The sequence below is a fragment of the Mustela lutreola genome, chromosome 1 (assembly GCF_030435805.1).
Source record: "Mustela lutreola isolate mMusLut2 chromosome 1, mMusLut2.pri, whole genome shotgun sequence".
Lineage (NCBI taxonomy): Eukaryota > Metazoa > Chordata > Mammalia > Carnivora > Mustelidae > Mustela > Mustela lutreola.
In genome coordinates this window covers 30,284,583-30,299,655 of record NC_081290.1, presented here as the reverse complement: position 1 = coordinate 30,299,655, position 15,073 = coordinate 30,284,583, and the positions used below count along the sequence as shown (strand labels likewise).

General features: G+C 35.2%; 1 non-coding gene across 1 annotated transcript; it reads left to right on the top strand.

Moving 5' to 3' along the window:
* The first annotated feature begins 13,978 nt into the window (after positions 1-13,978).
* LOC131822882 (U6 spliceosomal RNA) lies at positions 13,979-14,085 on the top strand. Its single transcript, XR_009350364.1, has one exon. It is a non-coding gene; the product is annotated as a U6 spliceosomal RNA (small nuclear RNA).
* The last annotated feature ends 988 nt before the right edge of the window (positions 14,086-15,073 follow it).

The following is a 15,073-nucleotide window of genomic DNA, read 5'->3' as shown; positions in this document are numbered from 1 at the left end:
TATATATGCATACCTATATGTATGTATAACATATATGCACACACATACATGCATACATACAATGAAATATTAATCATACAAAAGAACAAAATCTTACCATTTGCAATAACATGAATGGACCTAAAGAGAATTTTGCCAAGTCAAGTAAGTCAGAGAAAGACATAAACTATATGATTTCACTCAAGTAGAATTTAAGAAGCAAGCAAAAGGAAAATAAAAAAAGAGTTAAGCTAAAAAAAAATTATAGAGAATAAACTGATGATTACTAGAGGGGAGGTGGGTGAATGGGTTAAATAGGTGATGAGAATTAAGGAGGGCACTTGCTGTGATGAGCACCAGATGTTGTATGCAAGCATTGAATCGCTAAATTGCATACCTGAAACTAATATTACTTTGTATGTTAACAAAATGGAATTAAAATAAAAACTTAAAAAATAATTTAAAAAATCAAAAGTAAATGATATATCTTTTTCTGTCCCTTAAAAGAACTTTGGGACATGATTAGGTCATAAGTGGGGAGCTTTGATGAATGAGAGTAGTACCCTGGTAAAAGAGGCCCAAAGAACTCCCTTATTCCTTATACCATCTAAGGTTACAGAGAGAAGATGGCCGTCTATGAAATAGTAACAGAGTCCTTACCAGATGCTGAATCTGCTGGTAGCTTGATCTTGGATTTCCAACCTCCAGAACTACAAGAAATAAGTTTCTGTTGTTTATTTATAAGCCACTCAATCTGTTATAGCTGCCTATATGGAGAAAGACACTGTGTGATATGTTCCATTCATGGGCAGTGGCCGGAGTTACAGTAAAGTGGAAGCATAAAATCGCTTTCTAGCCTTAAGAGCTAGAACACTGACACTTCCACATATATGACATTAGTCAAAGCAGATCATATTCAAGCTAAAAGCAAAGCGTGGGTGGGGGAGTACATTATGACTACTTTGAGGCGATGGCAATAGTGTAAATGCAAGAATAATTGAATATTGGATCAAACATTCAATATACCATGGGCTGCGCTCTTCATCTCGATTATTCATATTGTTTATACATGTAAAACATACTCCTCTCCGTTCCAGGACAACCATATTTTTTATGCAATTATGGCATCAGGTTTGAAATGTAAAGTATTGTGATTTACTTCAGATCTGAATGCAGTTCTCTTACTCATATTATCTGTACTATACATCCTGTAGATAAAATGGATGTATAGGGAAAGAATACACACACAGTAAACACTCATTTTAAAAAGGAACAAAGATTCGTAACAGCCACTAGTCTATATCAATTTTAAAACACGGGCAAATTGTTAACAGGTACTCAAACTCTTGGGTACTGGATAATACTTGAGTAGGCATTTAATTCTAATTCCTCACATTGTTTCCCATATGCATTGTTTTCCAAGGCTTTTGCTTCACATAATGAAAATGATCTTTCATTTCTATCTTACATGTCCACTTCTGAGGAATACCTTGGAACACACACCCTTTTTGGTGGCCTGCCAGAATTTTCAGCCTACTTCCTGCAAGCTGAAACTGTGGGGTACAGTTCAAGGCATTCATTTTTGGTCTAGATTAACACTGTTTTGCTCATATAGCTCTTTCTGAAACTTTGTTGAATCTTGTATGTCTGAGGACATCCAATTCTGAGGACAATCTATATTCACAATTAATTCTTCAAAACATGTCTTTCTTGTTGGACTTAATTGTACTTAATTGTTGGTACTTTAATTATATTGGGCTGTTCTGGTGCTTAATTTTTCTTGGGAGGCTCATTATCCCACTTAAAAAAAAAACACACACATTTTTTCATGTGTTTGTTGGCCATCTGGATGTCTTCTTTGCAGAAATGTCTGTTCATGTCCTCTGCCCATTTCTTGATTGGATTATTTGTTCTTTGGGTGTTGAGTTTGCTAAGTTCTTTATAGATTCTGGACACTAGTCCTTTATCTGATATGTCGTTTGCAAATATCTTCTCCCATTCTGTCAGTTGTCTTTTGATTTTGTTAACTGTTTCCTTTGCTGTGCAAAAGCTTTTGATCTTGATGAAATCCCAATAGTTCATTTTTGCCCTTGCTTCCCTTGCCTTTTGAGTTGTTCCTAAGAAGATGTTGCTGTGGCTGAGGTCGAAAAGGTTGCTGCCTGTGTTCTCCTCAAGGATTTTGATGGATTCCTTTCGCACATTGAGGTCCTTCATCCATTTTGAGTCTATTTTTGTGTGTGGTGTAAGGAAATGGTCCAATTTCATTTTTCTGCATGTGGCTGTCCAATTTTCCCAGCACCATTTATTGAAGAGGCTGTCTTTTTTCCATTGGACATTCTTTCCTGCTTTGTTGAAGATTAGTTGACCATAGATTTGAGGGTCTATTTCTGGGCTCTCTATTCTGTTCCATTGATCTATGGGTCTGTTTTTGTGCCAGTACCATATGAAAAACTGCTCCATATCACTCGGCATCAGAGAAATACAAATCAAAACCATAAAGAGATATCACCTCACACCAGTCAGAATGGCTAAAATCAACAAGTCAGGAAATGACAGATGTTGGCGAGGATGCAGAGAAAGGGGAACCCTCCTACACTGTTGGTGGGAATGCAAGCTGGTGCAGCCACTCTGGAAAACAGCATGGAGGTTCCTCAAAATGTTGAAAATAGAACTGCCCTATGGACCCAGCTATTGCACTATTGGGTATTTACCCTAAAGATACAAACGTAGTGATCCAAAGGGGCACGTGCACCCGAATGTTTATAGCAGCAATGTCCACAATAGCCAAACTATGGAAAGAACCTAGATGTCCATCAACAGATGAATGGATCAAGAAGATGTGGTATATATACACAATGGAATACTATGCAGACATCAAAAGAAATGAAATCTTGCCATTTGCGACAACATGGATGGAACTAGAGCGTATCATGCTTAGCGAAATAAGTCAAGTAGAGAAAGACAACTATCATATGATCTCTCTGATATGAGGAAGTGGTGATGCAACATGGGGGCTTAAGTGGGTAGGAGAAGAATAAATGAAACAAGATGGGATTGGGAGGGAGACAAACCATAAGTGACTCTTAATCTCACAAAACAAACTGAGGGGTGCTGGGGGGAGGGGTGTTGGGAGAACGGGGTGGGATTATGGACATTGGGGAGGGTATGTGCTTTGGTGAGTGCTGTGAAGTGTGTAAACCTGGTGATTCACAGACCTGTACCCCTGGGGATAAAAATATATGTTTATACAAAATAAAAAATTAAAAAAAAAGTGGTTAAAAAAAAACGAGCTTAAAAACAGAAATAAAAACATTTATGATGGTGGGTATTAGAGAGGGCATGGAGTGCATGGAGCACTGGATGTGGTGCATAAACAAGGAATACTGTTATGTTGAAAATAAAAATTTTTTAAAAAGTTTAAAAAAAAAGAACACACACAAACAAAAATAAACAAACAAAAAACCCCCACTCTCCTTGAATTAGTATCTAGCTAGATTATGGCACGATCATACTGTTAGTAGAGAGGCAGAGAGGGAAGTGATCAAACAAAGTAAGTCACTAGAGCAATCATAATGTCAAGAACTTTATACTCATGATGAAGGCATAAGATGGATTGACATGTCATAACAGCTAAAGAACTGGTACCAATAAGTACATATCATGATAGCCAAAACATGCAGTAACTTTCCAGTCTTTTAATATTTTGGGTTCTTTATGAGTACTTTAAAATTTTACACTAAAAACCTTGGGCGCCTGGGAGGCTCAGTCCTTAAGCCGCTGTCTTCAGCTCAAGTCATGATCCCAAGGTTCTGAGATCAAGGCCCCATTGGGCTCCCTGCTCCGCAAGAAGCTTGCTTCTCCCTCTCCTGCTCTCCCTGCTTTTGTTCCCTCTCTCTCTGTGTCCCTCTCTGTCAAATACATAAAATAAATAAAAATCTTTAAAAAAAAAAACAAAACACCTTATATGTTTGGGCGGAGTGGTTTATCCCTAGATATTTCAAATTGTGGCTAGTGTGTGTGTGTGTGTAAAAAAGTGTTATTATCAAATCATGGGGACAGGACAGAAAGAGCTGGTTCCCTGAAATTGTGAGGAACAACTGATTATATACTTTGGGGTTGGGGAAAGTAAAGACAAAGGGAAGTTCCAAAAGGATCTTAATTTGCAACTTGTTGATATTTAAATAGAGTTTTCTTTTACTGTCTTCCACCCAGTAGAAATGAAAGTTGTTGATTTCCAATATTAATATACATTATATTGCCCCCCCCTTTTTGTTTTTTTGCTTTTAAGAGTTTCCTCTTTTTGTGGTAATTTTCAGTTTCTCGTCTTGTGTTTTCCAATCATATCTTCTATAGAGGATGCTCTGTGGTGGACATTAATATGAGAGACAAAGATTCTCACACTTTATGCCAATGTGCATTGGTCCAATTACATACTTCTGCAAATCTCCTTGAATGCAATATTTTAATTTTCTTTTTTCCATGCTTCTGGCCACGTAGTTAAATCATTTTCAAATTTTCATGAATCCAAGTATGATGATTAATTTTAGTCAGCTTGACTGAGTCACAGGGTGTCCAGATATTTAGTAAAACTTATTCTTTGTGGGTCTGGATAAAATTAACCTTTGAATAATTATACTGAATAAAGCGTATTTCTCTCTACAATGTAGGTGGGCTTCATCTAATCCAATGAAGGCTTGAGTAGAACATAATTGTGGAGTAAAGAATAATTTGCTCTCTTTGTTTGTCTTTGAGCCTGGATATTGGTCTTTTCCTGCCTTTGGACTCATATTACAGACTAGAATGTATAGCTTTGACTCTCCTGTTTTTTAGGTCTTTGAAATGGAACTATTCACTATCATAGATCTACAGCTTGTAACCTAAGATCTTGAAACTTTTCAGTCTTTATAACCATGTGAGTTAAATCCTTATAACCAATATCTTTATATCTATATCTGTATATCACCTATACATATGTATATCACTATGCATATATATCACTATATATAGATATAAAATGTAAGGATAGAGTAATTGTGCAAACTGTAAAAGGAGGCAAAAATTAGGAGTTATACACTAAGCTTTAAACCAAATATCTTCTAATATTGATGCAAATCCAATTTTAAAAATGTTCAGTAATGGTAAGATGTAACCACATACAAGATTTTAGACATTTATAATCAGAAAATCATGTGAAACACTTCCAATTATATATATATATATATATATATATATATATATATAGAGAGAGAGAGAGAGAGAGAGAGAGAGAGAGAAAGTAATCATAGAATAATAGCATAAGCACTTTGGACATAATTTTTCAGGTAATAAAAAGTATAAGAAAGATAATATCCTTCATTCTGCATGCTAATATGTTTAAAGATAGAGGTCATACCTGTAGAACCAATAGAAAAAATAGTATTAAAAGTTACCATTCTCATGGCTGTGCTAGGTTCACTGATTATTGGCAGTTCTAGAGCAACTATTTCAGGTACTGTGTCCTGGATAGTGTTGTATGGAAATCTTCCACAGATGCTAACTATTAATAAGGATTCAAAGTATATTTTTGTCTCAACTAGTTATATCTGATGTTTTGTAGATATTTGCCAAGGAATTGTATAGTTTAGAATTACCTTATTAATAATAAGAGGCAAGAGTTAAAAATGAATTTAAAAACTTACTCCATGAGGAGGGCCAGAGTGGCAGAATTGATTTAAGTGTCCAGCTCTTCATTTATCTCAGGTCCTAATCTCTGGGTCTTCAGATCAAGCCCCCCATTGAGCTCTGTGCTCAGTGGGGAGTCTGCTTGAGATTCTCTCTCCCTCTCCCTCTACCCCTTCCACTTGTATGTGTGCATGCTCGCTCTCTCTCTCTCTCTCTCTCTCGCTCTCTCTCTCTCTCTCTCTCAAATAAATAAATAAATAAATACATCTTTAAAAACTTACTCCATGGATCCATTATAAATAGAACAGGACTAAAACCTAAAACCTAAGTGACAGTGTTGAAGGATGGCCAAATGAACAGAGAAAGCATTGTCATTGCTTATAGAAACTGTGAATCATTCTGGAATATAATAATTTCAGTACAACTTTTATTGACTTGTTTAGTGCTTTTCTGATATTTAAGCCCTTCCATATCATTTGCAAAAATCTTTGTCATTTAGAATTTTTTTTTAAAGATTTTCTTTATTTTTTTGACAGAAAGAGATCACAAGTAGGCAGAGAAGCAGGCAGAGAGAGAGGGAGGAAGCAGTCTTCCTGCTGAGCAGAGAGCCCAATGTGGGGTTTGATCCCAGGACCCTGGGATCATGACCGGAGCTGAAGGCAGAGGCTTAACCCACTAAGCCACCCAGGTGCCCCTGTCATTTAGAATTTTATCTTTGAACAAAATCCATTGAGAACATCTATTCTAGAAATTGAGTTAATTAAATTTTAAATGGTGAATAAACTATAACTAGAGTTAATAGCATTCAATTTTGAATTAGAATGTTACCTTGTAGATGGAGATATAGGTAACCTATTCACTATTAATCAAAAATTTTAAATAACTTTCAAATTATGCAGCATAGAAGGTGAGCTCTAGAAATTCTCTCTATTTTGTAGAGATTTCCTTCACATTATTTGAGAAGTAGAAAAGTAAAAATTGTACATCAAATCAGATGTTTAGTTAATTTGTATGTAACTTTGTCTTTCTGGGACTATCCATAAAATTACTTTTCGTTTTGTTTTGTTCCAATTGTTAAGTTGGATTACATCAAAAATCAGATTTAAATAAAAACTTAAAAACATAACTTTTTTGTATTGTAGAATATATTTAGATTACTTACAGAAATGTCCTCTTTTTAAACTTGATTGAATCAAGTTAAGTTTTGTTCTTTTTTAACTTGAGAGAATAAAGAGCTTAGATTAAGTATTACATTTTCATGTTTTATTAATTTTCTGGGTAAGGATTTATAGCAGCCAATAAAAAGATGTAAGGGAAGGAACTGAATGTAGTATGAAGTGTTTAATAAGAGTATTGCCTCAAGTCAAATTAAAAGAAGAAATAATTTCCCTTGATTTGTTTTGCATACTTTGCATACTTCGTTTGCAATTTCCACTCATTTATAAATGTCAGATATATTTATTAAAAACCAGTTAATGCATTTTGTTTTCCTCCTAATGTAAGATTGTTGATTAAGAAATGAGAATGTCTTGCGGCAGAGGTCGAAGAGGTTGCTGCCCGTGTTCTCCTCAAGGATGTGGATGGATTCCTTTCTCACATTGAGGTCCTTCATCCATTTTGAGTCTATTTTTGTGTGTGGTGTAAGGAAATGGTCCAATTTCATTTTTCTGCATGTGGCTGTCCAATTTTCCCAGCACCATTTATTGAAGAGGCTGTCTTTTTTCCATTGGACATTCTTTCCTGCTTTGTCGAAGATTAGTTGACCATAGATTTGAGGGTCTATTTCTGGGCTCTCTATTCTGTTCCATTGATCTATGTGTCTGTTTTTGTGCCAGTACCATGCTGTCTTGATGATGACAGCTTTGTAATAGAGCTTGAAGTCCGGAATTGTGATGCCACCAATGTTGGCTTTCTTTTTCAATATCCCTTTGGCTATTCGAGGTCTTTTCTGGTTCCATATAAATTTTAGAATTATTTGTTCCATTTCTTTGAAAAAGATGGATGGTACTTTGATAGGAATTGCATTAAATGTGTAGATTGCTTTAGGTAGCATAGACATTTTCACAATATTTATTCTTCCAATCCAGGAGCATGGAACATTTTTCCATTTCTTTGTGTCTTCCTCAATTTCTTTCATGAGTACTTTATAGTTTTCTGAGTATAGATTCTGTGTCTCTTTGGTTAGGTTTATTCCTAGGTATCTTATGGTTTTGGATGCAACCTCTTCGACCTCTGCCGCAGCAACATCTTCCTAGGAACAACGCAAAAGGCAAGGGAAGCAATGGAAAAAATGAACTATTGGGATTTCATCAAGATCAAAAACTTTTGCACAGCAAAGGAAACAGTTAACAAAATCAAAAGACAACTGACAGAATGGGAGAAGATATTTGCAAACGACATATCAGATAAAGGACTAGTGTCCAGAATCTATAAAGAACTTAGCAAACTCAACACCCAAAGAACAAATAATCCAATCAAGAAATGGGCAGAGGACATGAACAGACATTTCTGCAAAGAAGACATCCAGATGGCCAACAGACACATGAAAAAGTGCTCCATATCACTCGGCATCAGGGAAATACAAATCAAAACCACAATGAGATATCACCTCACACCAATCAGAATGGCTAAAATCAACAAGTCAGGAAATGACAGATGCTGGCGAGGATGCGGCGAAAGGGGAACCCTCCTACACTGTTGGTGGGAATGCAAGCTGGTGCAGCCACTCTGGAAAACAGCATGGAGGTTCCTCAAAATGTTGAAAATAGAACTGCCCTATGACCCAGCAATTGCACTATTGGGTATTTACCCTAAAGATACAATTGTAGTGATCCAAAGGGACACGTGCACCCGAATGTTTATAGCAGCAATGTCCACAATAGCCAAACTATGGAAAGAACCTAGATGTCCATCAACAGATGAATGGATCAAGAAGATGTGGTATATATACACAATGGAATACTATGCAGCCATCAAAAGAAATGAAATCTTGCCATTTGCAACAACATGGATGGAACTAGAGCGTATCATGCTTAGCGAAATAAGTCAAGCAGAGAAAGACAACTATCATATGATCTCCCTGATATGAGGAAGTCGTGATGCAACATGGGGGCTTAAGTGGGTAGGAGAAGAATAAATGAAACAAGATGGGATTTGGAGGGAGACAAACCATAAGTGACTCTTAATCTCACAAAACAAACTGAGGGTTGCTGGGGGGAGGGGGTTTGGGAGAACGGGGTGGGATTATGGACATTGGGGAGGGTATGTGCTTTGGTGAGTGCTGTGAAGTGTGTAAACCTGGTAATTCACAGACCTGTACCTTTGGGGATAAAAATATATGTTTATAAAAAATAAAAAATTTAAAAAAAAAAAAAGAATTGAACCTTGGGGGGCGCCTGGGTGGCTCAGTGGGTTAAAGCCTCTGCCTTCAGCTCAGGTCATGATCCCAGGGTTCTGGGATCGAGCCCCACATCGGGCTCTCTGCTCAGCAGGGAGCCTGCTTCCTCCTCTCTCTCTGCCTGCCTCTCTGCCTGCTTGTGATCTCTGTCTGTCAAATAAATAAATAAAATGTTAAAAAAAAAAAAAAAAGAAATGAGAATGTCTTATCTTAACCAAAAGTGTCCTTTGTATGTATTGGTAGGATGCATAGACATTTTTTGAGTTATATAAATATTTTCTGTAATTTTGAACATTGTTTTCAAGGCTGATGTAAGAAAATGTATTTCTTCCTTCTCTAGTTCAAATCATTTAGTCTTAATTTGACTATAAATCATATAATTATATGTGCAATTTATAGATAACTCTGTTGTAAGTATTACTTTTACATAGATTTGTCTTATCTTCCCGACAAAATATATTTAATTTAATACTGACTTTATTTTGATTATATGGCTTAATTCAAGGAATATTAATTTTATTATTAAAAGTGATGTTGGTCATTATGTAGCTTTTATAGATATTATACCTTAAATGCATAGAGATAATCAGCAGAATTGTGAAAATGAATTTGCCAGCCTGTGAGCATTAGTGAATTAGAGCTTTGATTTATAAATGGTATTTGACATCACATCTGCTTGCTACATTGTTATTTGTGTCCCAAGCCACAAGTTACTTGTCAACCATCATATATGATGTGTAATTAACAGAGTAAATGAACAGACCTATGTGGCATAATGTCACAGTACCTTAAAATATATGTGAATGTTTAATATATAGACCATAAACATTTTTGTAGGAATGAGCAAGTTATGTTTTCACTTTTGACACTTTTAAAAAGAAAGATGTAAGATTTCATACTTTGGGAATTTTCCACTAAACTTGAGCTATCTGTGTGCTATAATTATGGTAACTAGTTTACATATTTTTAGCTATGATGTGATATTTTGAACATCTTCTGACATGGTACACATGCAGGGCATCATTACTCCCTTTACAGTAGGGTAATCTCAGAAGTGTAAAAATTCTGGATAAGTATTTTAGAATAACAATATAGGCTTCCTGATAGGTTTTTGAATACCCAGTATAATTATTAGAACCAGAAAAAATTGCATTACTAAACCTATTTTTAAGGAAGATTCAGATGTGCTTTCTCTAAATGGCTGGAGTTCAGGGCTATTTGGATTAATATGCATTATACATACTCTTCAGATTAAGCTAAACAGCCTGGGAAATGGATGGCCAATGAACCACTTTATCTGTACTCTGCAGGTACCTTGAGTAGTTTCCCACCTGCAGCATAATTATAATTCTATTTTGATGTAGGCAGTGCTACAGTAGTTAAAATCATTTTCACTTTTTCCCAGAATATACCACAGAGAAATGAAAGATAATACACCTTATTTTAAAACAATATTGTTTTCCTGAATTTAAGCAGTACAATGTAGTCATAATTCAGGAACAGCTCATGTATCCTTCAATAGAAAAATGAACAATTGCTGTCCATGTTGAGAAACAGGAACAAAATTAAGTAGACATCATGAGTGTCCCTCAATATTTTGTTAATGAGATTGTTTTCATGATTTTCTAAATCAAAATTAGTTATTCAAAAATGTTTGGTTTCTTATAATATGTTTTCATTTGATTTTTTTCTACACATTTAAATGGAATATAGGTTTGAAACATCTTGGAAACATATGGAAAAATATATCTTGGCATTAATGATTTAGACATTGGAGGGAAATACATGCTCTCATGAATTTATATTCATATATGTGTATATACATATGCAAGTATTCAACATATATTCAAATTTGATTTGACATTGGGGAGGGTATGTGATTTGGTGAGTGCTGTGAAGTGTGTAAACCTGGTGATTCACAGACCTGAGGATAAAAATATATGTATATAAAAAATATATGTTTATAAAAAAAAAAAAAAAAAAAAAAAAAAAAAAAAAGAGTAGTTTTGTTTTTAAAAGTACAATTAGGAGCTTCACTATTTGTTTTTAAAAGTACAATTAGGAACTTCACTATTTGTCATCAGAATGGACCCACAAAGATATCCAGAACAAAATCCCTGGAATTTATGAGTATGTTATATGGTAAAGGATTTTACAGTTGTCACTAATGTTATGGACCTTAAAATAGGGAGATGATCTCATATTATCTTACTGGGTTCAATCTAATCACACAGTCCCTGAAGGCAGAGAACTTTGCAAAGTGAAGTGAAAAAGATGAGGTAGCCAGAGAAGTGAGAGATATTTAAAGCACAAGAGGGGATCAATGCACCATTGTTGGAGGAGCAACTTGGAAAGCATGAAGAAGAATGCAGACAATATCTAGGACCAGAGGAAGTGAGACTTGTATTACTTTGCCCTAGAAGAAAAAATTTATTGCCTGTTTTCTATCCAAAGCTGTAGCCCCCTCATATAGGTTCCTATCATGTGACAACCATACAAGTGTGGCTTTCAGATAACTGGTAAAAAGAGAACCAGCTGTGCGCTGTGAAACTGGCTCACAGTCTCCAGCTGAGGTTGGCTTTAGACTGTACTTGAGCTTGCTAGCCTTGGCCTTCTAGGAAGTCCTCATCAATGACTGAGTACCATGGATATACAAGAACTTGCTGTTGTGATCAGTTCAGGACTCCATACCGTGGAGCTGTACTGTGCTTTGAGGCTCTTTTTACCCAATGTTCCTTCACCCATCCCCCTTCTTTCAAAAATATAGGACCTGCATTACAGTCTGAAGGCTTTTCTAGCCTATTCTTTCTTCCTCTTGCTTTTAACATTCATAGGCATTATCCCTCAGTAAATCTGTATTTCTAATTCCACCTTAGTATCTGCTGCCCAGGGTACCTATCTAACACATAAGATTAATTTATTAATTTTTCTTAGTTTTCTTTTTCTCTAGGTGGTTTTCTGTGACTTTGAAGATATGTGCTTTTCTTGGACTAATTTTTTTCTCTTTTTTATGTGGCTTAATTTGATCATTTGTAAGATACTGCTATGGCCTGGCTATTTCCCCTCAAAATTCATATATTAAAATCTAATCTCTAAGCTGATGGTATTAGGAGGTAGAAGATGATTAGAGCCCTTATTAAAAATGCCCACAAAGCTCCCTTACCCCTAAGACTGTGTGACCACACAGCAAGAAGTTATTGTGAACCAGAAAGTAAGCTCTTACCACAAACCAGAATGTGCTAACACTTTGATCTTATACTTCCTGTCTCCGTATCTGTTGTATATAAGCTACCCAATGTATGGCATTTTGCCTGTGCTGAAACAGAGGGGTATTTCAGGATTTATTGTGGTATTTGGGGGGGGGGGATGAGTTAAATATATGCATGTAATGATCAGCATCAATTTGTGTAAATCTATTTTTTCTTCAGGATTTATATATTCATTTAACCCATGTGTACTAAGCAACTATTATAGGTTATAGTCTGTTCTAGTGCTGGAACCTACCAATGGATAGTACAGACAGAAACTTTGCCTTTTTGAGTTTATTTTATTCTACTGAATGGAAACTATAAATAAATTTAAAGATAAATAAAATATATTCTATTTAGATGCTCTTAAGTAATATGGAGAAAAATAAAGATAGAGATGAATGGGTCCAGAGTTTCCTGATCCTCCATCAGGTCATAGGAAGTGAATTCAGAGGCTCAGAGATAACTTGGGAGCTGCGCATCTATGTTTCAGAATTGATGTAAACAAAGATAAAAGGCACCATGATATTAGTAATGATGTTCACAAATAAAATAGTAACCATGGTATTGCTAGTGTTGTAAAGGGAAAGGAGTGATAGTCTAGACAGAAGTACACAGATTAAGTAGTCCAGCATGAGTCTATGCTTTCCATATATTCACATCTTAAAGACTCTCAAAATTACTTTTATTTGTTCATGACATTTTATTGATGCAGGGCTTTTAAAAACCAATGGCTAAATTTGATGTATGATGAAAAACACAGATATCCTGTATTTCGTATTTAGCTATTATCTGTAGGTCTCTTCATTAAACTAAAGTTTTCCAAAATTCTACATTTGTAATGTTCTAATTTTGAGATGCTTGGTGATTTTTGCTGTTTTTGATCATATTACCATGTGTCCATGGAGTAATATCTAAATACGTGGTAATCTTATTTCAGTGGTGCTTCAGAATTTAAGATTTTTGGAGATATATTAAGCCACATTAAACATTCACATTTAATTAAAAAGCAAATATGTGATAAAATCAAAACAAAGAAATGAATTCAGATGACAGATGGATTAGCATATAAATTTATGAATTAATAAATAAGCAAAAGCAGAAAATTCACATCTTACACCTCTACGTAGAATATTTCTTCTGGCACCAAATGTAAGATACATTTGGATTTCATCAATATTAGAATATGTAAAATACATGTTTATATTGCCTCTATATAAGGTTAAAATCATCAATACACCTTGGGGCCTAATCATGCTAGTAGCACATGTGTCCTAAAGAGCAAAGGATGTCACTTTATCACAGCAGTTGCTTTTTAATGATTAATTGCAGAATTCATGTGCATGTATTTGCAATAGATTGGATCCACCTAAGACTATTTACTTCATTCCTCTGTGTCTGGGGAGAACAATGCTAGAGGACTGACATTACCTAGCCTTAATATTTGGTACAAAACTGCAGTAATCAGGACAGTATGTTGGTAAAAGAGTAGAGAGATCACTGGGCTAGAATAGAGAGCCCCCAAAGAGACCCACATAAGTATAGTCAACTGATCTGTGACAAAAAAAGCAAAAGCAACACCATGGAGTAAAGATCATCACTGCAACAAGTAGTGCTGGAAAAATAGGACATGTACATGTGAAAAAAGGAATCTGAACACAAACTTTATAGCCTTCACAAAAATTAAATCATAGTGCTCACTTTGGAAGCACATATACTAAAGCTGGAAAGATACAGAGATGATTAGCATCACTCCTGTGCAAGAAGGACATACAAATTTATGAAGCATTCAACATTTTTGGAAATAACAGCTGTTGGTGAGGTTGTGGAGAAAGGGAAACCCTCTTAACTAGAACTACTCTATGACCCAGCAATTGCATTTCTAGGTACTTATTCAAAAGATACAAAAATTCCAATTCAAAGGGGTACATGCACCTAATGTTTTTAGCATCTCTATCAACAATAGCCAAGTTATAGAAAAAGCCCAAATGTCCATTGACTGATGAGAGGATAAATAAGTAGTGTGTGAAACACACACACACACACACACACACACACACACACACACACACACGTTGGAATATTACCCAGTCACCAAAAATAATGAAATCTTGCCATTTGCAGCAACGTGGATGGAACCAGAGAATTATGCTAAGCGAAGTAAGTCAGTCAGAGAAAGACAAATACCATATGATTTTGCTCATATCTGGGATTTAAGAAACAAAACAGATGAATGTTGGGAAAAAAACAAAACAAAACAAAAGAAGGAGGCAAACCATAAGAGAATCTTAACTATAGATGAAAGAGGGTTGCTGGAGGTGGGTGGGAAAATGGGTGGGTATTAAGGATGTGATGAGCACTGGGTGTTATATGTAAGTGATGAATCACTGAATTCTCCTAGAACTAATATACTACATGCTAACTCCTGGAATTCTAGGAATTCTCCTAGAACTAATATACTACATGCTAACTCCCTAAAATTTAAATAAAATTTTGAAATACACAAATAAATCATAGACCTAAAAATGCAAAGCTTTAAAACCTTGGGCTTGGAAATGATTTTTATTTATTTAACTTATTTTAAAAATATATATTTTTTAATATAGTTGACACACAGGGTTACATTACTTTCAGGTATACAATACAGTGATTCAGCATCTCTGTATATTATGCTCTGTTCACCACAAGTGTAGATACCTTCTGTTACTATATAATGCTACTACGATGTCATTGACTGTATTCCCTATGCTGTATCTTTTATTGGTATGACTTATTCATTCATAACTGG